Raw genomic sequence first — 27,897 nt, 5'->3', positions numbered from 1 at the left:
TCCAAAATGAAGACAGAAAATTTATTTCAGCATATTAAATTTACATTTATCCTTGCTATTTTTCAAAATAAATCAGTACCATAAAATTGTAATGTCTTTTAAAATGTCTCATTAACTTTTATTTCACTAGTGTTTTGAAGACTATATAATTGGATTCTGGTACATTGAGATCTTGCCTACCAATTAACTATGTATTTTTTCACATCTGACTAAACAAAATGGAGTTAGGTTTAATCATTCAGTCCTTGAACTTGAATAGTATTTCCTATTCTAAAGTGTTTCTCAAGCAAGTATAACAGGATATTTAATCCTCATGTGTATTTATTACATCATTAGTTTTCCCTATACATACATGTGTACACTTCATGTTTTATTTTAGATGACTGTAGAAGTATTTGTCACTGGTTGTAGCACAAAGCCTTTGATGTATGAAGAAATATTTTAATGCTATTGACTCTTTAGTTTCTTGATCTAATTTCTGCATTGTTCTCACCAAAAAAAATGGAGGAGGGACCATGAGGACACTCTAGGGGGTGATGGATATGTTTATCACCTTGATTACAGTGCCGGTTTCATGGGTACATGCTTATGTCCAAACTTATCAAATTGTATACATTAAATACATGAAGGGTTCTGTATCAATCACACCTCAGGGAAGCTTTTAAAATATGTTCATACAGTCAGGAGACCATGATTACACCAAGTACTTTTGAACATAGTACATAACCAAATAAAAAAAAAAATTGATAGCTACACATGTATAGGTAATATTACTAACCATACTGTTTCTCACTAAACAGGAGGTTAATGTGTAAGACAGTGGGCCCCCGACTCTATAGGTTCAAGTTCTGTCTGAGCCACTTTCTAAACAGATGATACTGGACAAATTCTACACAAACTGCCTTTGACTCTATCCTTATTTATAAAAAGAGACGGGCTGCAGACTGGCTGGCCCATGCTGTCTCTTAGGCACGGTGACAGTTTTCCTCAGTCCTATACAAGTCACTAATATATCACCTTGGCATATTGTATTAATTTTTTTCAGTTTCTTTTCTCTCTTTTGAAAGAGAAATGGTGGTATACTTAAAAAAAAAACAGGGAAAGCACTAGAGAAACGAAATTTACAAAAAAGTTCTGAATTTCATTTAATAAAAGTGCCATCTCCATTTTATATCATATTAACGTTATTCAGTGAAGCACTCAGTGCTATTGTCTCCATCCAAGAGATGAGGACCTAGGGCTGAGGGTTCTAATGGAAGCAGCGTGAGTCATACACAGTCTTCAAAGGGCCCGACCCATTTTGGGAATGAAGGACATTTGAAAACAGAGCCACTGCCTCACCATATCAAAAATCTATAGCTTCAACCTATGTGTTTTCACTATAGGGAGATCATCTTTTAGACTATTTCATAAATATATTTGGCAGACTTCCATTCTGAATATTTTTATGCTCAACTATCTCCCAATAAATCACACTACAGTTAGTCAAATGGCCCTGACATTGTGCTTTGAGTGAATTCAATCTCCTCATCACAGCTTAAGGAACTGCTAAGTCTGGGGCTTGTCCATCCCTCTAAACACCTCTCTGCCATGCTGCCCCAATGCCACATGCGTCCACCACCCTGTTGGGTCTACTGCGGACACAAACCTCGCCTCAGCAATATCCCTCATGCAGCTTCACCGCTGTGCGGTAGCACCGTCTTTTCTCTCCGCACACCCACTCCCCCGGCTCCACCTCCTTCAGGCCGAGCCAGTGGGACCTATCCCTGACTCTCCTCCATCGCTTAGAGGCCCTACATCTGAGCAGAAAATCCAACTTTGGCCTCCTCTGTGACAGTGAACATGGCTTCTGCTATCCTGGGACCTTGTTACTAACCAAAAGCAATAAATCAAATGAACAATCATCAATTTCAATTGTCTTTGAAAGAAATAATCAGTGTATTTTGATTCAACACATACCTATAGAGTTAGTTACAGAAGTTTCTCAGAAGTGAGGCTTATGTATATTATCTGAAGAATAAAGTGGACCAGAAATAAAAGCATTTTTGGCAAAAGTTACACTATCAGGGAAAAATAAAATAAGGACGAAAGGGATTTTTGTTTTATTGTTTATAGTCATTGCTTTCCATTAACTTATATGAAATTAATTCTAAATGAAACTCTTTTTAGATTTTTTTTTTCTCCTAAGAAGTGCAGGACCTCTAGAACATACACAATAATGTTAATAAAAGCCATAAGCAAGGAGAAAATAAATGAATACAGATTCAAAACATAATGCTAAGGAACAGCTGTTACTACAGATATGACACCATCCACTCTGATAAAAAGGGGTGGGGGGAAGGATCAATTTTTAATATTCAGGAAAGTAAAACATCATATTGTATTTTAAAATGTGGCCTGTCAAGCATGGATAAAGGATTGGTATAAAACCATACATTTTGTATGGGTCTAAAACAGAAAAAAATAATGTATTTTTAGGGATGCTTTGTAAGAAAACATGAACTATTAAAAGTGAAAACTGCAGTTGTGACAGTGATGTAGGTGAAACCATTCTAGTGAATGGCTATATGACCTCATTTCTATATAGTTCCAGTTTTGCCCATGGTTAAGTACTATATTTAAAAATACATACACTTTGGCAAATGATACAAAGAGTTAGAGTCTACATTTGTTACTGTGAATGTGAGAAATTTGAATCATACAGAGGCAGGAAATACTTGCACAAAGAAGGCAACTAAATAATGTAAAATAAATTTGTACATGTTGCCTGTATCTTAAAGCTTAGATACTTCATTTTCCAAAAGCACTGTAGTATCAGACAAGCATAAATGCAAACATTTAAAACCAAATATATTTGTTTGAAAGAATCATTACTAAATTATCAATTGTGTTATCTGATCAGATAGAAATTATCTTTACTTTAAAGAATTGGCATGGATTTCAGATGATAAATCCTGCCTATTTTTAGCTGACTCTTCACTGCTTCCTATCTCTTTAACCTCTTACTCTTACCTAGTATAGTTGAAGCTGTGTATTACTGTTTCAAATCAATGTAATGTCTTTTCTGTAGTTTAGGTTTTCAGTAAGTAAAACGTTATTTGAGAAAAAGATTTTTCTTAGTTAATACTCAATGATAAAAATTAACTTCATTTCTTTTAAAATAAACTGTTTCAGAATACTATCTCCAAATCATATCTTGATATTACTGCTCCATTCTCAGACAATAGCAACATTTTCTGTGTGTTTGAAGAAGAAAAATCTACCTTATAGGTCAGAGGTATAAAGCGATTCATCATACTTCTTTGGAATATGAATAAAGGAATAAAGAAAGATCCAAAATCCACAATCCACAATCCACAATCCATTTTATAAAGTGCCAATGTATAATTTGTAATGAGCCTTGGAAAAATAAAATTTCTCTTCTTTGGCAGGCCGATCATCTTGAAGCTGTTAGAGTGCTTTTCCTGCCAAGTACAAATTTAGGTTCAGATAATCTAGAATTTCTTGGAGGATATAACATAATTTAACTACTCTTGTGGAGTTCTTGGGGCTGCCAATAGGTTCAAGAAAATTCTGCCTAAAAATATTCCTCAAATGTCTCATTCAGTGAACAAATATTAAGATATAATGGCAGTTTATCTAATATCTGAGTTCACAGCTTAAGTATATTTCTTCCATATATATATGTGTGTGTGTGTGTATACACACACACACACACACACACACACACACACACTGTGTTTCCCCGAAAATAAGACCTAGCCAGACCATCAGCTCTAATGCATATTTTGCAGCAAAAATTAATATACAACCCAGTCATATATTATATTATATTATTTAAGACACAGACTTTTATATTATATTACACCCAGTATTATATTATATTATATTATATTATATTATATTATATTATATTATATTATATTATATTATAGTAATTAAATTACATAAGACCCGGTCTTATATTATATAAGACCGGGTCTTAGATTATAGTAAAATAAGACTGGGTCTTATATTAACTTTTGTTCCAAAAGACACATTAGAGCTGATTATCCGGCTAGGTCTTATTTTGGGGGAAACATGATATACGTTTATATATATATATCTATATAGCTATATCTATATCTATATATATTCTATGCTACTTAATACCTATTTGTTTGGAAGCCTGACATTTGTTCAATTCCTGAGCATTCCTTAATATTTATGTTTATTTCAAAGTTTCAGTTAACAAACCAAAAACTATTGCAATATTCCAATGCAATTTAATCCAATTTAATAATGCCAAATAAATAAGCCAAAACATTCGTTGAGACCTTGAGCCAAAAGTGAAATTAGTATTAGCTGTGGTGGAATTATAGGGCCCCATCAAATCTTATTTTCATATAAAATAATCTTGCTACTATTCCAGGTGGCGAACAGAATGCATATTTTATTGGAAAGAACACTGTGAAAACCTGGTCATGTCAAAGATCCCACCACTTTTCAAAGTTGGACAGGTGACCTTGATATCACAGGGATTATTCATTATGAATCTGAACCAACTGGATAAACAGATAACCAATTTTATTATTTGGAAGTGTTGAAAAGGCTGTGTGAAAAAGTGAGACGAAAACAATCTGAACTTTTCGCCAACAATTTGTGGCTCTTGCATCACAACAATGCACCAGCTCACACAGCACTGTCTGCAAGGGAGTTTTTAGCCAGTATACAAATAACTGTATTGGAACAGCCTCCCTACTCACCTGATCTGGCCCCCAGTGAGTTCTTTCTTTACCTGAAGATAAAGGAAATATTGAAAGGAAGACATTCTGAAGACATTTAAGACATGAAGGGTGATACAATGACAGCTCTGACGGCCATTCCAGAAAAGAGTTCCAAAATTGCTTTGCAGGGTCGACTTGGCGCTGGCATCAGTGCATAGCTTCCTAAGCAGAGTACTTAGAAGGTGACAGTGATATTCAGCAATGTGGTATGAAGCACTTTTTCTAGGGTGAGTTCGTGAATTTAATTGTCCAATGGGTATAAAAATAATTTTCTATAATTTTATAGAATTTAAATAATATAGAGGACAGTGTAACTGTTCCCATAGATATTTGTTAAAAAGATATTAAAATAAAGTCAAGAGCACATAGCCAATAAATCGAAGTTACAATTATCTTTAATTTACAATATGAGAGCAAATGACTCTATGAAACAATTCCTATTTCAGCTCCACTACAAACCAGGTGGTGCTGAGAGGGGGTATGCATTTTTTTTAAAGTTATTTGTTAAAATTACAGATTTTACTTAATATCAAATTCATCAACATTTTTCAATATTTATGTTCATTTCAGAGTTTCAGTGAACAAAATCACAAACTATCCCAATTTCCCTATGCATTTCCTCAGCAGAATTCCTAAGCTATGTACCCTACTCACACTTGCTCTTAAAGAATTCTTCCCAGATCTGGTTATACTTTGTACTGAACAAGAGAAAGTCCTTTTATGTCAGTATGGTTCAGTAATATTTTCTCACACCCATCTGATGGAATGTGCAAAGCTTCCAAACTACTTTATGTTAGGTCTCTGGAAAGTTTTCACAGGCTTACTAATTAAGTTTGGAGAACACAGCCCAAATGGTTGCCATATTGACTTTCGAAAAGCAGTTATAAAATTTTTTAACAACAACAAAAAATTCACTTTCCCAGTAGTACATTATTTACATTAATAATCCAAATTGGCTAAAATGTATCCCCCATCAAAAAACTAACAGAAAAAATTGGAATCAGAAGCAGCAGTTTACAATGTATTTAGACTTTTGTGAGCCATACTTATGCAGCTTTCATTCACCCTACTTGCTGAAGCAGAGTGATATTCATATAAAGTATGTATGAGTTGATATTGTTTAAGTTTTATTTATTATATATGATCTGGAATTTAATTATCAGTATAAAGAGCTATGACCACCTTGGTGGCAGAGATTAAAATTCACCCTTTTGAATTATGAATCAAAGAAAACTCTATAAAAGGCCCAACCACCCCAAATCACAAGATTTCTGGTTCATCAAATGTGATAGAGAAAATCTAGAAACGATGGGGCAAGATAGGTGTTTTCCTGGGCAAGAGAAAGGCCAGATTTAAGGAGCCTACAGCCCCTGGAGTTCAAGAGGCTACTTGGAAGCCCTTAGATTTGCAGCTATTCTTTGTCAAGGGCTACTGAGGGCCTAGGACCCAAAATATTTGCCACAGTCATCTTCAGAAGTTTCAAAAATACCTCCCCAAGAAATTGTGTAAGAATGTCATCCTCATCTTGATGGTCAAGAAAAGCAATATTTTAAATATAGAAGTTAGTATTTAATTTATTTATTCAGTCTAATCATTATACACTGCCATGATAAAATAATTTAACCTGAGCTAAGGGGCAATAGATAATTCTGTGCATAATTAACATGGCCAAGGTGGTATATTAGTTTCCTATCACTGCTGTAGCAAATAACTACAAACTTAATGGCTTAAAATAATAAATGTATTATCTGACATTTCTGAAGCTCAGAAGCCCAAAATAAATCCCTCTGGACTAAAAATCAAGGTGTAGGCAGGATTGGTTTCTTCTAGAGGCTTTGAGGGGAAAATCCATTATCTGGTCTCTAAATCGCCTGCATTCCTTGGCTCAAGAGCCCTTCACCACATCACTCCAACCCTTTCCTCCCATCACCACACATCCTACTGCTAACACTGATCTGCCTCTCGTTCTCCGTAAGGTCTCTTGTGATGACAGTGGACCCTCCCGGATAATCCAGGGTCCTCTCCCATCTCAAAATGCTAAGCTTAATCACACCTGCAAAATCTCTTTTACTGTACACAGAAACGTGTTACGGGTTCCAGAGATTAGCATGTGAGCCTCTCTCCGGGTTAGCATTCAGGCTACAACAGGTGACATAGTGAAAGGACACTGGACTTTGAAACCACATGGATATGACTTCAAATTCTTGCTTTCTCATTTACCATCTTGCGACCTTAGAAACTTAATTAAACTATGTGAAGAAGTTTTATCGTCTATAAAATGGGAATATTAATTGTTTTGTGAAACGGTGGTTTCAGGGTATCACATGAATTTTCCCTCTCTCTTGGATCATTCCCTTCAGCATACCAACTGACTGTCATTACCACCTTCCCCACCAAGTAATGTTCCATTTCCCCACTCCCATGACAAAAGACACAGTTTATCTAACGTTGTTGTTTATTTTCACTGCTTTCATTTCCTTGCATCCCATTCTCTCCTCAACCCAGTTCCACTGGAAATCTGGACACTCCGTTCCACCGAAATCCCACTTGCCAAGGTCACGAATGACCTCGGTATTGCCAAACCAGATGCTCCTTTTTTATCCTCTCCTAACTTGACCTCAGCCGTATTCAAGAGTTGAAAATCCTTTGCTCTTCAAACACATTTGTTTGCCTTATCACCACACTCTTCCAATTATTCTGCTGCCTCCTGCTTCTTGGTCTCCTTTGTTTCTCCCCTCTGCTCCTTTCTAAATATTGGAGATTCCGAAGCTTGATGACACTAAGTCTTTGCCACTGACTGCCAAGTTCATATCTCTAGTCCTTTAAACCTCCCTGAGCTCTCGACTCGCATAGGGCAGTAGTTTTTCCAAATCTCCATTTGGAGTTCTGATAGGAATCTCCCCCTCTACTTCATCAAATTGACCAAATTGAACGCTTCATCCCCAGCCCTTTGCAATTTTATTTTCCCATTGTTAACATTACAGTAAATGGCATAACCATCCATCCAACACTCAAGTCAAAAACACAGTTTCTCTCTGACCCACATTGAGTCAACAAGTGCCATCATCTCAGTCCTTCAAATTATTTCCAAGATACATGCACTTCTTTCCACTTCCATTGCCTCTGTCCCATAGAAATAGCCACCACACCTGTCAACATCACCGCTATTGAAATACCTACTAATACTTCTCTCTCTGTGTATTTGGTATACAGCAGCCAAAGAATCTTTTCAAATTTTTAAATAAGAATACATAACTCCCTAATTAAAACTTATCAACGCCTCCCTCTTACAGTTAGAATAACATTAAAATGTTTAACCACCGTCTCACTTTCACATGGGCTGGCACCAGCCTCCTTCCCTGACCTTGATTCTTACCCTCCCATTCCTTCTATTCCCTTCCCTTCTTGCTCTAGTGCTGCTGAATTTCCACAGGGTCATTCCCACCTTAGGATCTTGGGAGTAGCACGCTCTTCCCTCAGATCCTTGGATTTCAAGGTGTTCTCCTGCTCTGAGTATTTAAGTGTTAAGAGGCATTGAAGGTTTAAACTAAGAGGATAAAATGCTAACAGTAGAATTTCAAACATCAACGTTCAGATGTAATAACTCTTTACAACTGCATGATGTATCTATTATAAAGGTACTTTTAATGTGCATTTTGCATGATGCTTACAGAAGTTCTGTTGGGTAGCTGTGGATGCCTGGACAAATGTCAGAAAACTTGCTAAGTGGCAGACACAGGGCTTAAGTCAGATCTTTCATCTTCAAGTTCAGAGCTATGGCCCCTTTACCCAATCTTTTGTTTCACAAATATTCAGGATAAGTGCCAGCAGCCTGACCCACACATCACAGCAAAGTGTGTGGTCTCCTGGCCACTTAACTTAGGAAGTGAGGGCTGAGGTAAAGAATTAGTTTCAACCCCCAACACCATCCAGAAGGCCACAGAACTCAGCAGCCAATACCACCTTCTAGAGCCTCTTATAAAAGAAAAACCTCAAGGCCAGGAAACTGGGCGAAGAAGAAGGCGGTGGCACCAAAGCTCCTCGCCCTGTTCTCACACGCTTGGCCTCAGAAAATGCTCGTTTGGAGCCCAGCTCTCCTCCATGCACATACGCTGCTTGTTCAAAAGAAGGAAATTAAGGAATCAGGTGTTGATACCCTTAAAGTGCCTTGCCCAGGTCACCTCAAAAAACATATACCACACACATATACATGTGTCTGTATATGCACATATATACGAGTGTGTATATACACAATATATATACACACATACACACAGTACACACATATATATTTTCAGCCTAGTTGTATGTGATCTTAATATTATTTAGCAGATTGAGAAAAACTTTTGTGTATATATAGGAATGATGGCAGTACTTGGAAAAAAATAATTCCTCTATGTCAAATCACTTTTCTGTTTGATCCATTTTCATTACAATTATATAGGAACAAACAAAGACTTAAGAGGAAATCATAGTTACGTTCAATATGTTTTGGATATGAACTTCTATGTACCATTGTTTTAAAGGTTCATGTCACATGCTTATAAAGTCTTTTTTCAGGTTCAAAAAATATAAAATGTCTCCATAGAATATCAAGTCCTCAATAAGCGTTCATTTCACTGAAAACCATAAATTCATAATAACTACTATACATTAATATTATATTTTTACATCCAAATCATGCATGCTTATTAAGCATGATTTATGCTGTGATAAAAAAAAGACCAGGACTTGGACATTAAAAGACTAGAGATTTAAAAATTGTTTGACAGATTTGGTGTAGAGTAAGTTGTGTGGTTGAAATAGTTCACTGAAAATTTACTCTCAGTAAATACTAAATAATAAGATAAGGAAATTTTATAGATTTACCAAAAATACGAACAATTCTTCCAAAATAAAGTAAAATTTAAGAGGAAGAAAAGTTGTTGACTCTGAATTAACATTAACCAGGCTGATGTTCAGTGCCCTTCAATGCCACCGAGTCATCTCCAACTCTGTATTTGTGGCATTTGGAGTCAAAATGAGAAAACTTCTTGGTATTGGTCAGAACCTACCCATCATTGATGTATGTTGAACTCCAAACTGAAACTTTTGGTTTGTGACTTAGTCTACTCTCGCTAAAAGAGCCCCGAAAGAAGCAGCTCAAGAGAGTTCTTGCACATCAAATACAGAAAATTAAAAAAAACAGTTTAACATATTAAATTATAAACATATGGATGGAATTTCCTTTAAATTACTCTTGAGTCTAAACCTTAAGGGTAAAGAATTTAACAAAACGTTTGCAGTTTCTGTAACACAAAACATTTGAATAGTTAGTCAGGGACTTCAACTACCCCAAAGACAAATGAGATTTCCACTCCAATATTGAGTAAACTGAACCTCTCTCCTACTATTTTAAAATATCTGTACCCTAACAATTAAAATATCAATGTTTACTATGCACTTTTGTAATAAATAATACTGAATCTACATATTAGAGAGTAAAGAGGTTTGTATTAGTTTTTGCATTCTGGAGCCAGGAAAAGTGAGAAACCAAGAGAAAAATGCAAAATAAGAAAGGTATATATTTTAAAACAGTAGTTCTCTCATACTTTGACCTATCTTTGCTCGCCTAAACTATAGCAATCTTTTTCAAATGATTATGCTTTTGACTAGTAAGTACTTCATAGTATATGGGCACCTAAAAGCAGGGGAGATTGAAAAATTATGCACCAAATTGGGGCATTTTTATGCTCAAGTCCTTTGCCGTCTCAATGGTGAATTCCTTTTTTTGGTATCAACCTCAAAACTATCAGATTTTGCAAAAGTGACTGAAATTAGCTTATGAAAGAATGAGACTTCCATCTTGCTAGCACTCTCTCTATTGCGCCTTCTCTTGGTTACTCTGATGAAACCAAGAGCCGTGTCAACGAGCTTTCCTCTGGAGAGGTTTGCGTGACAAGGAACTGAGGGAGGCCTCTGGCCAACAGCTCGTGGGAAGTTACATCTTGCCCAGGAGCATGTGAGAGAGCTCGGCAGTGGGCCACCCCAAGTGCAGCCCAAAGCCCACTGCAGCCCTGGCTGACACTTTAATTGCAGCCCTTTAAGAGACCTGTGGCCAGAGGACATATGATTCCTACCTGAGAAACTCTGAGATAATAAGTGCTGTTTTAAGCCACTACATTTTGGCAGAATTTGTTATGCAGCAATGCAGTAACACAAAATATGATTACTAAAATCACCTTCTCAAATGATCGATTATTGTCATCCATTACGATTTTGTGTAACTTTACACAAATGTACATGTACTTAAGAAATGAAATATTAAAATTTACCAATTGAAATCAGGATCAATGGGAAAAGTAAAGGCTATAAAACGAGGAAACAGGAGCCAGTAAATCTCAATCCAAATGCCAATCAGAGGATTAAGAGTAAATTAATTTGATGGTGTTTCTTCAGATAATATCAAAATATAAAGGGTCCTTGGCACTGAAAATATGCTGTATTCAAGGGAATGAATATAAGAAATATTATATTTATTATTTAATTTAGACATGTTGACATAAATAAAATGGGCTGGTCTTTTTGAAAGTTATCACAAGAGATACCCCCGTGCCATTAGTTTATAGGAAGAACATTATGTAACCAACCCAGAAAGGGAGGAAACCGTCGCAAACCGAGCAAATGAGGTATATGATCACGTTGATAGCCACAAATGAACAAAATTACCCTTTATCCTTTTTTTGTCCATTGTACTTAAACTAACTGAAGTCCACATACAACTATAGCGTCCATAGACAGCTTCAGTTTATTAACCACTCCAATAAATTGTTGCGCTTAGTTTGACAACAGAGAAAAGATTCTTTACAGATGACTTTAAAATAGCTACAAGACTGCAGTCTTCACCAAAAATGTGAATCGTCAGAAAAATGCATTTACAGTTTCTGCTGATATTTAGGAAATCAAAGACCAACAAGGCAGAAATATCCTGGGTTTCCATTAGTATGTTTTAGCCTTTTGAAATAGTAATCGTTAACAGGAAATAGAAATTGACATGCAACAATGCCTTTATCGACTTAAAATGAGAAAATGAGAATGGGGTACAGATTCATGTTCCTAAAATGTGTTGCGAGAGTACATGACTACTTATAATTACAAAAATTTGAAGTTGCTATACTCTATGGTACACTTAAGTCAATACATTCGATTTTCCTTTCTAGTGATAAGTAAAAATGGGCATGCTCATTTTTACATTTTGATATTCTAATAAATTTATGTATTGAAAAGTATTCTTTTTTAAAGGGCAACATATTGTTTTGCTTTTGGAAAAGTAAAAAGTGACTACTAATTATTTAGATTTTTACTTTCCATTTTTGAATGCAAAGTACAGCAGTCTGAGCAAAGCTTTCTATTCAACAGGCCTTTATTTAAGTTCAGTAGTGCTTATTTTCCACACAGAAATCAGCATTGAAATCTCTTAAATTCTTCAGTTTCATCAATCAAATCACAAATATTAAGTAAATATTCATTGCTGAATGAATGAATAAATGAATGAGTGATAGATATTTAAGACAAAAGTCTTTAAAATCCAGCAAAGATTGTTTTAAAATAATTTATAAAGACGATAATTTCATACCAGGAAGTGATAACAATTTTTCATAAACTTTTCCAGATAAAATGAGTGAACACACTGTAACTCATTTTATTTAATTCTAATAAATCATTTGATGAAATGTGTATATGTGACATACAATTAAAAATTTAGCTTTTTCCCCCCTCTAATAGTGTCTCTTTAATACAAGGGAACATACCACGATGCACTAGTCGACTCATCCTTTAGTTATCCAACCACCCAGATTAAATTCTCCAGATGTTTCTTTGTCTTATGAAATTAATGCTCATTGAAACAATCACCTTCAGATTATCAGAATTTCATTATCAACTATACATCTCTTGACAGAAATGAAGGCATGAGGCTCAGCAAAACAAATGGTTTGCAAAGCCCTTAACAAGTCTTCTGACAAGCTGTCAATTGTCCTGCTTGTACACACACACACACACACACACACACACACACACACACACACACAATGATCATTTGCTTCAAAAAAATAAACAGTTATCTTTCTTGTCTTTATAAAAATGTTAAATTTAAATAGATAACTAACAAAACTCTCTTAGCCTGCTTCAAAATAATGAGTATTAAAAACACAAAGATAATTGGTCTTGGGGGAAAAAAAAAAAACAAAACCCAACCCCAACCAATTCCCCCATCATCTTTGAACATATTTATTTCCATTTCCAAAAATTCAGGACACATAAGAATAGAATCAAGACAATTATTTTGCTATTCAAATGCTAAAATTAAAATGGAAAATGTGAAAAAGAAAGTAACTAATATTTTGGAAGAAGTCTAAATTCAAATGTTGAGTTCCGCTTGTTCATTATGTTTATGAAAGCCAGATCTCCTTTTAAATTTCTAACAATCTTTGGCAGCATATAAGATCTGACCTCAGAGTCCCAAGTCTCCCACTGAGTCCTGTTGCATAAACTCTAGAAAACAAACCCATATTCAAATTTCTTTTAGGCTTTAAGATTGTTTGTTCCATTACAAATCAAAAGAATTCTCAGACATCTATAATCATAAGTCAATTAAGCATTTTATAAAAGTAATGATAAACTGAAGTAAAAAAAATGGAAAAAACACATGTAACGTTTTATAAGAGCAGATTGAACCTACTAGTAAAAGAAATGGAAAATAACATATATATATATATATATATATATATATATATATATATATATATATTTTTTTTTTTTTTTTTTTTTTTTTTCTATACAGCGAGGAGTGAGTGTTCTGATTACCTTGGGGACTGTTCTGGCTTAAATACAACTCTGAGCTTCCCCCCCACCCCCCCACAGCGTTAAAAAAAAATAAGAAAAAAACAAGCACATCTTGTTAATCATACCAGAAGTTAACTTGAATACAAAAACATTTTCTTTCCCATTTTATTATACATTAAAGTCAGACCAACTAATCCTTTCTCTATTTACTGCTGCTTTTAGCCATTATTACTGATTTCAGAATAGCTAATAGCTCTTCAGAGAAAATTTCTGTAATTTCTTTTGTTGCTCCACAAAGTGAGAAGGAAACAGGAAACAGAGTATAGTGAAAAGGGATTTGATTTACCTTCTGACCAGGTGTGAGACCTTGGAGAAGTTAATTTTTCCCAGACTCGGTTTTAACGACAAACCTGGCGTGAGAATACCTACCTCATGAGTTTGCTTTGGGAATGCAATGCTACAATATATATAAAAATCCAGGCACAAGGTAAACATTCAACAAATGGTAGCTATTATTTTATGACTGATTCCTTTCACTACATAAAATTCCCTTTCTGTACATCATGAATCTGTGGCTGAAATTAAAATACACACTATAAAACCAATGTTCACACATTTCTAATTACTAGTACCAAATCTTTAGTGAAGTAGAGGATATTATCCCGAGAATCAGCTCTTTGAACAATTTATTCTATTTTCTATCCCTTCATTGGGCAATGACCTATCTGCTAAAATGAAATTGAGGGAAACTGAGATTAATAAAATTCAGAAAGCAAAGCACTTAAAGAGAAAACAAAGAACACGATATAGGAATATAAACAATCCAACTTCCAAATTATCTGAAGCTATGGAAACAATGAAATGATAAATTGAAGTAAACAACTCATACTGCTTTTTTCTTGGTTGCTGTCCAAATAGGATGAGCATTTCAGAGACCATACAAACAGTCTAGTATTTTGCTCTGACCGTGTCACCAACTCTTAGCTTGCACTTAACAGTATATGACGCACACAGTCTAGATAAAAAGATGCAGATCCCATGCCTATAAAAATATGTTGGTGCCAAAACTATTTGAAAACCAAAATAGAGTTCAATTTTTTAATTTGTCTGTGCGTCTATGCATGTGTAATAGAGACGGAGAGTGGTTAATCAGGAGAGAAATGAGGGGTCTACACTAAGCTTCGCCGTCAGTTTGCTCCTCCCTCATCTGTGGCCCCATGCTCTGGTTAATTACTTTATTCTGGATTTATGACACAGCCTCATCATTTTAATATATCTGTTTCTACCACCAGTCCATGAGCTCCTTAGGGCAGAACCTGCATCTTATTTCTATCTGAGTCCTCACAGTGACTAGACTACAGAAGACACTCAATTAATGAATCTAGAGACAACTAAACCTACCATTCAATTAAAAGAGTTGACAACTCCCCAAATTCAAATGCATGAAATTATGTTTATGAATGTCCACTGTGCCATAAAAAAATAATCTGATTTCATTAATTTGGAATCCTCAGGCTTGTTGTAAATGATAACTGTGTTTATGTATGTGTTTATGTGGAAATGGAAAGTATACATTTTGCTGCTTCGGGCAGTTTAAGGAGAGCCCTTTACATTTGTCATTCTATAAATAACTCTAGCTTTCCTCCATTTTTTTCCTATTTATAAAATTCACCATCATCCTTTCAGCTTGTGTAAACATAAATGTAGACTTCCCTTATTCATTTTTCATCCTCCAATCGATGACCAAATTTTGTTCATTTTACCCTCAGAGAAGTATTTATCTCTGCTCACTTTTCTCCAACTCAGCCACCTTAGTCCAGGTAAGGTCAGCTCTCTCTTAGCTCACTGAAACAGATTTCCACTGTTCCCCCTTCCAATACTATTTACCTCTCAACAACTAGAGAGGTTTTTAAACTATATTTTTAACTTATTTTGTCTTTACTGCAACCCTTTCAATTGCTTTCAGATTATTCTTAGGATTAATTTCCAAGTCCTTATTACAGCTGCGCTAGTCTTATCCACCAGCCTCCTCCCCTCTCTTTTCCTTTTCTTTCCATTTCTGTATCTCCAAGTTGCCTCTGCTTGGACACCCGGATAGATCACTTTTGATTCTCGCTTAGATTTTAGTCTTGAATTACCAAAATAATTCACCTTCCTTTGGGTGACAATACTCTATTCCTCTGTGTTAATCCTTCAGAAGGAATGATTCCTCCTCTATGAAAGATGTAGAAGTACCAGCTTGAACTAACATATGTATGCTTCATATTTTAAATAGAAAATTCTTGAATATTCATTAGAGTTGATTTCTTTTTCTTCCTCTTGATTTAGTCAAAACATCAACCTACTCAACTTATTATACTCAACATCTGAAAGACATTACTTTCTTAAGATATTTAATGCTAACATATAGACAAGCTATTCAAATTCATTATTATGTTCTTTAAAAAACTTCCCTTTTGTATCATTTAAACTAAACCACCACATGAAAGTTGTTTTCTAATGCTTTATAACTTCCATAATCCAGTGATCACATAGAGCCACAATTTCTAAATGATTATAAAGCACAAAAGACCTAAAAAGAAAATTTCTTCAGAAATAAATGCTTTAAGTTTTAAATTTTTGTCACAAAACACATTTTTTTAAATTTAACACTTTGTTCCTGAAGTAGAACAAAGACCACTTGACATATGAATGCAGTGTGGACCTTTCAGATATTTTCAATAAACTTATTAAAATAGATTTTTCCATTAAAATACTGAAACCTCTTAATGGAATGATGAGAAAGAAGCTGATTTTCCTCTCTGTAAACCCAACTATGACTTACCGCTTTTACAATCTCCTTATTTTCAACAATAGAGTATTTAAAAAAGAAAAGATTAAGCACCAATCAAGTAGTGATGAAAATCTAACACCATAAGTATATTTATGCTTATACCTCATGGGAGTTTTACCTTATTCGTGTTGGTAGGAGAATCTTACATTGATTTCCAATATGGATAACTTAAAAGTTACCCGCATTTGGTGACAGAATCTTTTTCCCATTTAAGTGAACATAACATACTCAGTGCATTAAGTGCAAACTCAGTCTAACACTCCTCTCCAGCTCGAGCCATTCACTTTTAACTCAGCTTCTCTCCCGACCTGTGACAGATTGCTGTCCTTCATGCTTTATGAAAGCCCCTAAATCATCACCTGTCATTTCTGCTATATGTCCACGCTCAGGTCTTCCAGAAAACCTTCTAACTTTCAATCACTTAACACCTTGGCTATCCTTTCCAAAACTCCCTATTTCTTAAAACCTCCCCTGCCTGCCTAAATTGCTCCCCTTTTTAAAGTTTCCATTGTATTGACACAACAGGAAACTGTTTTCTTGCAAGTTTCCATGGAAGCTACTTGATATATATAGTTTTACATTTAGTCTTTCTTATTAAGAAAATTCTTCAAAATAGAGTCTTTCTTTTTAAAAAAAATCACTAAATTTACAAATACCCAGAGAATATCCTGTGTTCAGGAAGCATTAAGACACATTAACAACAGAGATTTTATTTCTAGATTAATGCAGATATGGGGAAATTTTTTCTAATGTCATTGTGCAAATTGTTATGGCTGCATTTTCATTTTATTAATAATTAGAAGTCATATGTGTGATGCATAGCTACCTCTAAACAGGACTTTATCACCTGCTGAATATGTTTATGCAAATAATTGCCCATTTATGAAATCGCTTCATTGAGGCTTACAAATAACTTCCTTGGTTTAAAAAAAAAAAGGAATCAAATCCATGTGAAAAACACTGCTATCTCTTGCCAAATTTTTGGTCCTATTAGGTTTTTGTTTACTTTTTGCATTTTTTTAAACCAAGGTCCCTTGTACATAATGCACCCTATTCCAAGAAGAACAGTCTTGCATATCTCCCTGTAGCTCTAAAGTTGACTGAAAAATTGTTATAAAAACTAAACTACACAACCAAAAACATGTAATGGTAAACGTATAGTATTAAAAGATAAACTAAGGCATAGTAACAATTTTAAGAGTTTATCTGAGCAAGAATCCATTGAAATCTGGCAGTGCCGAAGCAGAAGTGGTTGGCAGCACTCACTCCCAGGAGCTCAGGAGAGACTTTCACAGAGGAAAGACAGAAGCAAAGCAAGGAAATGATTGATCAACTAGAGCTTAACGCCTGGCTGACTGTGAGTGGTTGTCCTTAAGCTTTCCAATTTCATAACCTTGAGCCATTCACAGGCTTAGATTTTGGTGCACTCACCCATGCCATGGCACAACAGCCACCTCAGTCTCATGGCCTCCTTCATTAATTCATTTTACGATAGTAATTTTCAAAAAGTTAAAGTACCATGTACATTTCCATTTGTCTTTACTTCTGTTTTCATCCAGTTTAGGGTTTTAAAACCATTTCAACAACTCATGAAACAAAGTTAAAATAAAAGACACACAAACCAGCAAAGGCATGTAAAACAATGTATTTTGATGACTGTTTTATTAAAAACATACACATGAATAAACAATAAGGCCTATGCATTTCTTCATGTTGCTAAAGTAGAATAAGAATAAACATCTCTTAGTTTTGGGCCTTGAATATTCACTCAGCAAATATTTATTGAATTTCTACTATGTGCCAGGCCCTGTTGCAGGGTTGAAGGTGCATCAATGAATAAATCAATTTAAACATCTGTCCTTGTGGAGCTTTACACTGATTACAAGTGAAATCTGACTCATAGAAATTCAAATGTATTATTTATTTTTCTCCAAAGATGCACTTGTAGCAAATTATCTAGATGTTTTCCCATTACTCAATGGAACAAAAAATTTTGTTATGAAAGAATCAAAGCAAATTATTTAGAACAAGTTGGAAGAACTGGAAATAATATTCTAGAACTGCATAAACTATAACACAAACAAAACTAACCCCATTTTTGTAGTTTAATCACGTATTCCTGATTAATCTCCTAAATATAAATATTTACACATGTTCAACTCTTCATCCTTTATGAAAAACCTCTGGGATGAGAGTGAACTGAACTTTCTAAAAGTTTTCAAAAATATTTTAAACAGGAAACCAGCTGCTTCCACCCACCCATGGCAATGTGTTTAAAGTGCAATACTGCCCGGCTTCATCTTAGTCCTTGAATCCCCCAAATTACCGCAGGTCAAATTCAGTCCTTGAATTATATGCCTTTAAAAATGAGACTGCAGATGACATTGAGAAAATAAAATTATTAGTGAATATGGACTTACCCACGTTTCATAATTATGTTTTTTCTTAAAATACATGATTAATCTATTTTGAAATCACAAGGCTACCTACCTCTTAATAGAAAAAGCGTAAGTTTCAGAAAATACCTGGTGCCTCTTACAACATGAACGGAAAAAAATATAAAAGGAAAATGCAAAATTGATTCTGTGTATAATTAAAACTATATTCATTTATAGTACTATATTCATTTAAAATGTTATAAGGATATTGAATCAATTATTTTCTCTGGCTAAGGAACATTTTAACATTCTGAAAAGTTGAAAATAATATAGAAAAAACAAAAGAAGAACAATGGAATTGTTCAAAACTGAACATTCTTAATTATGTAACTACATAAGGAGAAATATTCATGTATACATACATGTCACCACAAATTATCAGAACTGCAACTAATAATATATTGATGTTTAGACAAAATGATGACTGCTTATCTTAGTCACTGGCATTAGATTTATAGCCTTGTTATATTTCTAAGGACTGTACTAAGATTAATATCAATCATGTATTTCATTCTTTGTTTTCAATTTTAATGTAAAATAAAACAAGTATAATAATTTTCAGATATATTATTTGGAGGAAAATAACTACCCCAGAAAAACACATATGGTGGTTATGCAATACCTAAGTTACTCCTTATAATAATGAGATCCAAAATCTTGATTTCACTGGGAATATTTTATTTATAAGGTTTTGCAATCTTAAATAAAGGACATGAAATATTTAAAAATGTAAATGTTTATATGTAAATATTTAATGTAATTAACTGCAAATATTTAAAGATGTAACTGATTTGATGATCAGTTACTATACTTGCTAGTGAAATTTTTCCCTGTCCATACTTTCTCCATTTTAGACGAAATGTATTATGAATAGTAATTTTTTTAGACGTAGAGTCTCTCACCTTCTCCAATCATCTTTTTAAGTGTTGATATTTCTGGGTTTGGCAAAAGAGAAAATAACACTAAAAAGAAAAGCAATTTAACTATATAAAGCAGAGTTCTTAACACAATTGCTAATCGATCTGGTGTCGGTTTTCCTCTTTGTTTTTATTGTAGGCAGAGTGTTTTATTTCCTTAGTAAAGGAATTGAATTGAAAATGTCAAACAAACAAACAAACAAACAAACAAAACCAGGAAGTGAATAGCTAGTGTTTATATTTCTCTAAATATCTGGCTTTCCAGGCCCTAAAATAGAAAATGTAAGACATGTGCAATGAAAACTGCAAAAAGTTGAAGACCAGATTACTCATACATTCCTGAAAACTTGCTTTGTTTTTATTTATCCTCACAATTGCATAAATATTTTGTTTCCAACTCTTCCCCAAGTAATCCTTATAATGCCACAATTATAAATCTTCCTCTAAAACTCTGTTTTATTTTTTCTTTTCCTATGATGTCCCAGATTTGTATCTTTCATTTAATTTATATTTTTTTTAAAAAAACGAAACAAAAAATACTAGGAAATGTGTGGATTCCTAGAATTGGGTTTCATCGTTGCCTACTTCACGCCAATTAGGTTTTCTTTAATTACAGCGAGGAGAGAACACATTAGTATCAGTTATTTCCACAGGTTGTCACATTTTTCATACTTCTCAGTAACAATATAACATAAATATAGTGATAAAACAATATCAAAATAGTGCAGGAGAAGCCAGAGAATTCTGAGTTCAGAATCAGAACACCTGAGGTAAATCTGTCCCTTGGAAAGGTCACTCAGACACATACTTTCATTTAATATAAGGAGGTGAGTCAAATGCCTTAAATATGACCTATGGTTGCTATGATACCACCCTGTCATTGTTTATATTTGCGAATATTATAGCCTGTGCTATCTACTATGCTAGCCACTATTCAGATGGAGCTAGTGAGCTCTTGAAATGAGGGCAGTCTGAATTGAGATGTACAGTAAATGTAAATTTGGCACAGCACAGAAAATAACAATTTAAAAGAGCTCATTAATAATTTTATGTGGATGATATTTTGGAATGATAATAATTTTAATAAGCTGAGTTAAGTAAAATGGTATTAAAATTAATTTCACATTTATATTTAAACTTTTTAAGTGACTTTAGATTGTAAATGTTGTTTGAATTGTATTTCTACTGGACAGCTCTACTCTAGAGCATGCACAAAATTTAAGTTCTTTCTTTATAGATATTTTCACAGAATAGCAGACTATGTTTTGTTTTTTTGAAAACTATGTCCAGTGTTTTGGGGCAATATTTCTGTCTCTACAGAGGTTTGCTATCTATATTTTAATTAAGATGATTACTGATAACATTATTTACAAATATACTTGGAAAATGCATTTTACTGATAATGGAGATACACACCAAAGCAGTCCTGCCTGCCATTCAAACATAACGGAATAGGACATTGTCATTCTGTCACATGGCCACACAATGCAGAAGAGGTGATGCTGCAGTCATCACACTAAAATAACATGGACATCATTCAGAACACTGGATATGACTGTCCTCTTTCCTACTTAATCGATTTCTACCTCTCTCCTGCATCGTCCCCATCAGCAAATGGGTGTGCTGCATGTAATGCCTTTGACCTTAGAAATCCTATGTGCTCCAATGTTCATTGCAGCTTTATTTATGGTGGCCAAGACATGGAAACAACCAAAATGTCTTTCAATAGATGACTGGATAAAGAAGATGTAGTAGATATACACAATGGAATGTTATTTTGCCATGAGAAAAGATGAAACAGTACCATTTGCAACAACATGGATGGATCTTGAGATTATAATGCTAAGCGAAATAAGTCAAACAGAAAAAGTCGAGAACCATATGATTTCACTGATATGTGGGATATAAAACTGAAAACAACAAGAGAACAAGACAAACAAATGAAGAAACAAAAACTCATAGACACAGACAATAGTTTAGTAGTTACCAGAGGGTAAGGGGAAGGTGGGCTCTAGAAGAGAGTAAACAGGGTCAAATATATGGCGATGGAAAGAGAACTGACTCTGGGTGGTGAACACACAATGTGAGATACAGATGATGTATTACAGAATTGTACACCTGAAATCTATGTAACTTTATTAACAATTGTCACCCCGATAAACTTTAATTAAAAAAAAAAATCATTATCATGCTCCTCAGCCAGGGCCATCCCACCTATAACACACCAGAATTGCCACAATCAATGCTTTCAACCCACACAATCATATGTTTTCTAAGTTAAGCTTTGTTATTAAGAAAAGAGTAGAGAAGCTTGGGCAGCATCATAGAAAGGGATAAGAGCAACCCTAAGAAACATGTCCCTGACCCAACTCAGTCTTGCCATTGACTATGCTCACCAGAAGGTTCTGAACTAAAGATGGATGAAGCGTATCTGAGCCCTTAGGACATCCCTGTGATTACTCTAGCTCCAAATTAGGAACAGCTTGCACATAGAACCTTCCAGAACGGCATTAAACGCCAATGGATTGCCTGGTGCTTCTACATTTCCCTCTCCTCTCCTTTTCCACCAAGTGTTATCCTCATTCCACTAAGCACTTGTAATTCACACTCTTCGTTCGTGAGCTATAGTTTCATCTCATCCCGAAGATGAGCAAAGAAAAGATAGGAATCCATGAATATACACTGAATATTAAAGCCATTTGATCTCTTGAGGCCCTCATAAATTCAAGTGTTGACATATGCCTTCATAATCCTAAATTCACTAAAGGAGTAAATGAACGATTATATGAAAACCCCTCAGAACTATTTCCACATAAAAACTAGTCTAAAGTTATCTCAGGCTTTTTTTCATTGAACATTGCTGCTTTGCCTCACACTACATTTCCAAAGTGTTACTGCATCTTAGAAACGCTCATCAGCCAATGACTGATGGGCTCACTTCTGTTTTTTTGTTTTGTTTTGTTTTGTTTGTTTTTGAAGCTTTAGTTCCACAAATTAAAAGCAGACATATGACAAGATACCATTTGTAGGTTCTGCAACAAACATGTTTCCTACTCAATATAATGGATATCTCTGACTTTAGCTGTCAAAAAAACAAACAACAACAAAAAAACTTCTATCAGAAGTTTAACATAAAATATTTTTATATCTTTGCTACATATAACAGCAATTCTTAGCAAATACCATTGCATATAAATCACTCAGATAATATTTAGATATATGAGGTCTGACAATTAGGTTCACGAAATTATCCTATAAAAAGTGCTACATATGTCATTGCTGAATATCACTGTGGTCACCTTCGAGATACCCCCATTGGGAAGCTATGCATTGACGCCAGAGCCTAGTCCACCCTTCTAAGCAATTTTGGAACACTTTCTGGAATGGCCATCAAAGCTGTCATCGTATTACACTTGATGTCCTGAATGTCATCAAAATGTCTTCCTTTCAATATTTCCTTTATCTTCAGGTAAAGAAAGAAGTCATTGAGGGCCATATCACGTGAACAGGGCGGGTGTTCCAATACAGTTATTTGTTTACTGGCTAAAAACTCCCTCACAGACAGTGCTGTGTGAGCTGGTGATTGTCGCGATGCAAGAGCCATGAATTGTTGGCGAAAAGTTCAGGTCGTCTAACTTTTTCATGCAGCCTTTTCAGCACTTCCAAATAGTAAACTTGGTTAACTGTCCAGTTTGTACAAATTTATAACGAATAATCCCTCTGATATCAAAATGGGTTAGCAACATCGTTGCAACAAGTTCAGGAACTTAATTGTCAGACCATGTATAATAATATTAATAATCCTCTGCAAGGCTTTGGTTTCGATAGAATGGCCTTGAACACAACCCATCTGCTTTTCTTTGATGAGCTGACTTCCCCCAATACAATATCCAGTTTTCCTATTTACAACCAATGTCTCAAACTCACAATCAATCAAAATCAAGCATCTACAACTGGTCAGGACACTGAGGACAGAGCACTGGGTATACAAAAGGCCCTCTAAGGAATACAGTCTTGAAATACAGCAAGACCTGTGCAATTAAAATGTCATAAGGTCAGTGACCAAACATCTAAAATGACAACAAATTTATTGTTTTAGTAATGATAAATTTAGAAAATGGATCTTTCCATTTCAATAATCCTCATCTGTTTGGGTGCATGGCAAAAAAGCATTAGTCCAGTAAAACCTACTTAAATGACAGTAAGCTTCTAAAACAGTAGATCGTACATTTTGCTAAAATGGCAGCATAGATACTATATTCACATATACATATCTAAATAATATGAATACATATATTCAAAAAATCTTATGAGATAATTTTATGTAACTGAAAACAATGAAAAACAGAAAAAAATAAAATGAGTACTATTCTAGATACTAGTCCTATTCTATTTAGAGAGAAAGTGAAATAGCATGTTTAAAGTTGGGCTGTATGAGGGGGAAAGTTTTAATAACTAGGATCTATTCTTTTTACTGTGGATATACTGTAGTAACATTATTAGCAGCATATATTTTATAAATGCTCTTCACCCACTGAAATAAAGCCTAGATGATACTTTTCTTTGATAATAATTTTTTCCCCATAATTTTAAGAAAGTGTGGTCACTAAGCATTCATTCATATCACACATCAAGAAGAAACAAAGGAAACCCATGTGTTCCCAGTATTATTGCCAGTCACCTCACATATTTCATTTCTGGTACTATCGATAAAAATCAGTGATTAAATTTTCTGAGACATCAAAGCTGTCTTCTTTGAATACAACATTCAAGAAAATGAGAGAGAAAGAAAAGCATAAGAGTTGAATGTCAGCGCAGCCTGTTTAAATGTAAAAAGCTTATTTTCAGTATCAATTTCTCTTTCTATCCCCAAAGGAGAGTGGACCACCTGAGAGAATTGCGATTAGCCTGGATTTGCAGATGTTGGAATTGATCTTGGCCCATTTTCTCACTGCCTCCTCCCTGCACTCTGTTACCCCAACGCCCATTCCAAACCATCCTGCTTAATTTAGGCCGGATTGACATTCCTAAAATACCAGTGCAACATAGTGGAAATAGCTCCGGAGCCAGACAGACATTGTTTGAAATCCTGGCTTCAGCACTTACTCTCTCCGCAGCTTTCAATAAATCATTTCATGTTTCTGTATATCAGATTCCTTCATGTGTAAAAGGAAGACACTTTGCAAAATGAAATTCATTTTATTGCACGACTTTCAAAATTGTACTCATGTATGTAAATTATCTTGCACATAGGAAACATGATTATGTGCCGGCAGGGTGATGACAATGAAGATGATGATTACTCAGGAGGCGGAGGAGGAAAGGGAAACAAGACTCCATCTCTTCAGAAGTTTACAATTGCCCCCATTGTATCAGACAGAGGACAAAATCTCTCTGTGCATTTTCAGATGCTCCATGACTTTGCTCTCTTCATGGAGCTCAATGTCTGCTCCTCACAAAGGTGTGTCTTTCCTGCCTCAATGAGGCAGGGTACCCACCTCTCCTTCTCTGCTTTGTCTTAATTCATGCCTCAACACCCTTTGCTTCAACTACTACAAAGTAGAAGAGTCTTTTTGCTTTTCAGCAACTATCCACGTTCCACTGATTTTTCATGGCTAAGTTCAGAAAGCCAGACTTTTCTTTCAAGCCTTCTCTAAAATCTTTCTAAAAAGGGAATTTTTGAAGATTTCCACATTATGGCAGAATTCAATTGACCTTGTAATATCAGCATAAGGGGCAGGATACTTCTTCAACTAGAAGTGGCCTGAGATCATTTTCAATTTTAAAGAATTACTGCCATTATGTTTGTGACTCTAATAATTGGATGAAACCCTCCATAAATTTCAAGACCACACCCATAGTGAGGCACCAAGAAGCTATGTCCCATGATCAATCAGTTACTGAATCCAATGAAAACAAATGAAGAATGCAAAAGAGAAACCATTACATGATCTGTTATTTCACAAGAAAACTATTTTTAATGTTTTGAATGAAAAGTAATTCATATCAAACATTTCTTTCTAGATATCATTCAAATACACACACGGATATTTTAAATTGATATTGCAAAATCACACAAAACATAAATATATTGTATCACTAGCTTTTTGAGATTTCTTTGTAATCTAATGCTTATATCAAAATATGGATAAAAGTGAGAATTCAAGAACATTTAATGTAGATGTGAGGATATTTGACTATAAAATGATTAACAACAAAACATTTAACCAGAAGTCGTAACAACACCCTATCCCACAAAGTATCAGCAAAAGGGTGTTTACATGATTTTACAAAGTAGAAAAATTAGTGTTTATGTAAATGAAAATATCAAGAAATATCATTGTGTATTTCAATACCATATGTTCCTTACATGTTTCTAATTACGTTTTTAAGAACATCTTCCTTATATTTCTATTTAATAGACACCCACTCAACATTTATTGTATCATTTATCTTTGCAGGAAACATAAGCAAATACTGCCCAATGGTTTCCGGAGCTCTCTTTTTCTTCAGTTCTGTAAGCACTGTCTATAGAGTTAAGCATCCGTTTCCTTTTTATTATGCACAGGATCTCATTATTTTATTCTATGTCCCTATCTCCTCCCTACCACCCAGGTAACTTACATAAAGAAATCAATATTACTGCTAAGTCTGAAGTATGCTTTTCAGTTAACAATGGCAGGAATTCAGCATGAAAACAGCTCTAAGTACATGAAGCGTAACGTATGGGGGTTTGCATAACAATTTTACTTTTTTCTTACTCTAACAATATAGATTACTTCAAACACATTGACTAACTTAGATCCACTTGGAACCACCAAACAAGGTTTTACTATCCACATATCATATTGCTGTCTTAATTTAGAGTGAAATTCTTACCTGAGTTTTGTTTAGTATACAGTTTTTTTTTTAAAGACAGGAAATATATGACAAGCTGTCAGGATAAATAATGCCAACAGTGGGAAATGGAAGAGGGAGGGAAGAAATCAAATCCACTTTAAGCAGAAACTCCAAATCCCCCTGTTTCCCAGACCTACAGTAGTTTTGTTCTGCATCTTACAAGTAACTGTCCTTCTCTCTGCTCCGAGAACAACACATGCTCTGCCCCAGCAGGAAAATATAAAAATTAAGTAGAAAACCACAAGGTTATTAAGCATCTTACCCTCTGGGCTTGCTGGGCTGCTCTAGCGGCTCAGTGTTACAGACACATGCATAAACAACAGAATTTCCTGCATCCTTTTCTCATCTGTGGAGCTCTGGGGTCCTGGCCAACAGGATTATTTCCAGCATTAAGGCCACTCCACACTAACTCGAACAAGATTCCCATTGGTTGTGAAGTTTTATCAAAACCAATACCACAACACCCTCTGTGGATCACAAGTGAGCTAACCAAAATGAAATCATTTCAGTGTTCCCTAACAAAGCATGGTTAGCCAACATGTTGCATACAACCCATTGGAAACGATGTACTGTGGATGAAAAAGAAAACACCCCGCCCCTTCATCCACAAGTTTGTTCAGTGTTTAATAACAATAGGCATAACTTGTAATAGTAATAGAAACAGAAAAACGGCAAAGCAAAAAAAAAGAAAACAACAAAAAAAACACAAAAACAAAACAAAAAACTGAAAAAGTGTCTATCTGCCACGATCCCAAAATCACAGGGACAAAAGAAAGTATCATCGTTTTTCTCATGATTTTTAGTATACTGCCCCCCTGAAAAAGAAAAAAAAATATATTTAATGAAACCTCTGATTTCAGTCATGCTGGCAGGATCTGGAAGCTGCAGGCTCCGCAGCCCCCAGCCAGAGCTGTCTGGCCCCTTTCCTTGGGGGGGGGAAAACACGGCCTGACTTTCCAGTGACATGACACAGCTGTCAGGAAGTGTTCTGATGGAGGAGTGATGGTAGACCACATAAAAGACAGCTTCTCTGGTTGAAACGAACAGCACAGAATGCCCAAAGAGGAAGAGAGGGCAGAAGAGACACAATCACTACACTCCTTATTAATAGCATGAAAGCAGCATGTGAAAGTCAGGGAGTTCATGTCTTAAAATTATTGTCTTCTTCCTCCCTTCTCAATTTGGAGGATTATTCTTAGCTGAACAACGTCTGCATCTTC

At 34.9% G+C, this 27,897-nt stretch overlaps 1 protein-coding gene across 5 annotated transcripts in view; it reads right to left on the bottom strand.

Annotated features, from left to right (window-relative positions):
• The window catches only part of CCDC102B (coiled-coil domain containing 102B), a 203,578-nt gene extending 176,408 nt beyond the window's left edge, over positions 1-27,170 (bottom strand). For 2 of the 5 annotated variants that reach the window (XR_016021211.1, XM_019729363.3), the window contains exon 1: positions 26,940-27,165. The gene's annotated coding sequence lies outside the window, so the exon portion shown is untranslated. Of the gene's footprint in view, positions 1-26,939 lie in introns of all 5 variants that reach the window. The other 3 variants (XM_088798037.1, XM_088798036.1, XM_019729362.3) reach the window with 3 other exon arrangements.
• Positions 27,171-27,897: the final 727 nt, after the last annotated feature.

The sequence above is a fragment of the Rhinolophus sinicus genome, chromosome 4, assembly GCF_057876585.1.
Source record: "Rhinolophus sinicus isolate RSI-liver-muscle chromosome 4, RSI-T2T, whole genome shotgun sequence".
Classification (NCBI taxonomy): domain Eukaryota; kingdom Metazoa; phylum Chordata; class Mammalia; order Chiroptera; family Rhinolophidae; genus Rhinolophus; species Rhinolophus sinicus.
The sequence above is the reverse complement of the archived record's forward strand: the minus strand, read 5'-3'. Positions and strand labels throughout refer to the sequence as shown.